The sequence below is a fragment of the Pygoscelis adeliae genome, unplaced genomic scaffold (assembly GCF_000699105.1).
Source record: "Pygoscelis adeliae isolate BGI_AS28 unplaced genomic scaffold, ASM69910v1 Scaffold89, whole genome shotgun sequence".
Lineage (NCBI taxonomy): Eukaryota > Metazoa > Chordata > Aves > Sphenisciformes > Spheniscidae > Pygoscelis > Pygoscelis adeliae.
Window position 1 is genome coordinate 326601 of NW_008825559.1, and position 2700 is coordinate 329300.

General features: G+C 43.4%; 1 protein-coding gene across 1 annotated transcript in view; it reads right to left on the reverse strand.

The window, feature by feature from the left end:
* Positions 1 to 2700, reverse strand: part of LOC103923910 (putative Polycomb group protein ASXL2) — a 35227-nt gene that overhangs the window by 11363 nt on the left and 21164 nt on the right. The gene's annotated exons all lie outside the window — the stretch shown is intronic.

Sequence of the window (2700 nt, forward strand, 5' to 3'; positions counted from 1 at the left end):
GGGGGGAATCACATCCCCAAAGCTCACCCCACACATGCAGCCTTTGCAAACCATGAAAAATACCACATTACAAGAAACTCAAATACCAGAAGCTACCAGAAATTCAGCACTTTTGCGACAACTATTTAAAGGTCACGGTAATTTGTTTTGTTCTGTAGTATTTAGGAGTACTTGGAGTTAATTTTCCCCAGGGGACCAAGCAGACTGTTCAGGCTGTACGAGAAGCGACCAACACATCCTCAGTAGGGCAAATGCAGCTCGCCTCAAGATTTAGAGTTGTCCCAGCAGAGCACCGCTGGCTGATTTGGGGTGTTACACGTCCCTTCAGGGGAAGAGCATGTCCGGAGCATCTAACTGTTTTTAAAGAGATTAAGTGTTATTCTTTGCTTCCCCCTCCCCACGCAGAGCTTGGCTATTATCTCTAGACCGCTGAAGCGGTCATTTTGGGATTCAGTTCGCTGCTCGTATCGTTACTGTCAAGCACGAGTGTGTCCAAAGTTGTACGCCCCCCACATCCACCCTGCTTGCTCCTGCCAAAAATACACTGCACCTAGCAAAAGAGAAGGCTGTCCATCAGCTCAGGACCTGACCGCACCAGTCCTTAAACAAACCTTTGCAGCTTAGTCGAGAAAGCAGTTGCGTTTCTTGAGAGCTGCAAACCATGCCTTGTGTGCTCTGCTTTGGGGAGTACCTGTTCACCGCCGTGAACAGGCTCATCACGGAGACACAGAGTGCTCGGTGCATGGCAAATCACTTCTGACTACTATAACTAGACAAGGTTTGGGGAAAGGAGATGATTAGGTACTTGGAAACAAAGGGGAAAAAAGAGAGAAAAAATAAAATCACATCAATAGAAATTAATGTGAAGTTTAGTTCAATTGCTAGCTGCCATTAGGAATTTTCCTCTGGAGCATCTCCTGGCCACCAGCATTAAGCAAACACCTCCAGAAACACTTAATCCTTTGAACATTATTTCGCAGAACTGACATACACCTCGGTTATGATTCTCGAATCTGTTTTACATATCTTTATCATCAAGTCTAACAAAAAAGTAAAGGGAGATCTTAGTAGTAAGGAGACTGGAAGGCTGCTAAGTTCAACGATACCATAATCGAGTTCAGTGAGCCAGCAAAGCCGCAAGTGCAACTTTGCTTCACTCACCAAATATTTTACCAGAAGCTTTCTCTTTTAGGAAGTGTGATTTACCGGCCACCTGGCTCTCCTCTCCACTGCGGTGTAACAACGCATCGCTTGGGGAACGGTCAGCCCTGTTCTTCAAAGCTTTCTATTTCTAATTGCTACCCAAGCCATCGTGTTTTGTTAATCATGGATCCTCCAAAGGATTTCTCATTCAACACATCATCTTCACAGTTCCCAGGCTCCTCCTGGTACTGCGCTGGGACTAAACACGGCAAAGGGGACCTGGGATTGGTGCAGCAGGGCTCAACGTCTCCCTCTTTCCTGGCATTCTGGGTTTCTCGCTGCTCCATGGAAGATACCACCTCCAGATGACACAGCCCCAGGGAAGGAAAGCTGGCAACAAAACTGACATGTCTTTAGGTACGCAGGACACAGTGTACCTTTGGAATAACTCAGCAGCTAGTCTAGCCTCCCAATTAATACAAATCATTAATCAACTTACTCCTACACGGACTTAAATAATATTGGAGTTTTGCTGAAGCTTAACATTAGGAAATATAATCAGTCTTAACTTGCAGATCCCATGAGCAAAACAAACTGAACTACCACTGTAACTCTGACAGTCTGTTTTGTTGTTCAAATGCATACTTAAACTTGGCTTTGCTTAGATTTACTCTCTAGACATTTGAGTTTGCTGATGATCTACCCCACTAACAACGTACTTGCAATCTTTCAAAAGGGACTTTTTTTTTTTTTTTTTTACATCTTGAATTATATTGTTCTTCTCTGAAACTTTTCAGCACAGCTTTGCCACATCATGACACAGAATTCACTGACAATGACTCAATTACTTGTCTACTACCAGACCTAAATCTTTTCCCGAGTCATAATGTTCTGACAAAACACTGCTTTCCCAGCCTGGAGTTAGGGTCTACGTTCTTTATTCCTAAAATGTAAAACTTTATACTTTTCTGTGCACAAATAAGCCCAGTTTGTCAGCAAACAGATAACTATTTTCCCTTCATTGTTGGTTATATCTCTGACAGTCCTTACCGTAAACGCACGTTATCAAAATGGTGCTTTATGTACTTTCACTTAGACGCACTGAAATCAGGTCAACCTCTGCTTGGTACAACGATCTTCAAAGAAGTTTGCCAGATGTCTTGCAATGGCATTTTTGGAAACTAAAGATGTTTTACTCCGACGGCATGTCAGCACCAATGCGCTGCTCCCAGAGTGACGTCCTCTGTTGTCACGTTATATACAAGTACTCAAGGAACAATGTGCTTTTCCAGTTTACAGGGTGGAGGGAGGAGACAGCGAGAACGGGATTCAGCTTAGCGACATTTTTGACAATGAGGACATCTTTTTCTGGGCAATTCTTAGTTGATTCCCTCGGTAAACTAACTGGCACTTTTAAAGCAGTTGCTCATATATTTTGAATATTTGAGGATGAGATCAATGTCCTCTTAGAAGTTATTATTTCTCTCTATTGAACATGGAGTGAGACAAGGAAAGCCGTTCCAGCAGAGACTCCTACACCGGAGAGGTCTACGTGTA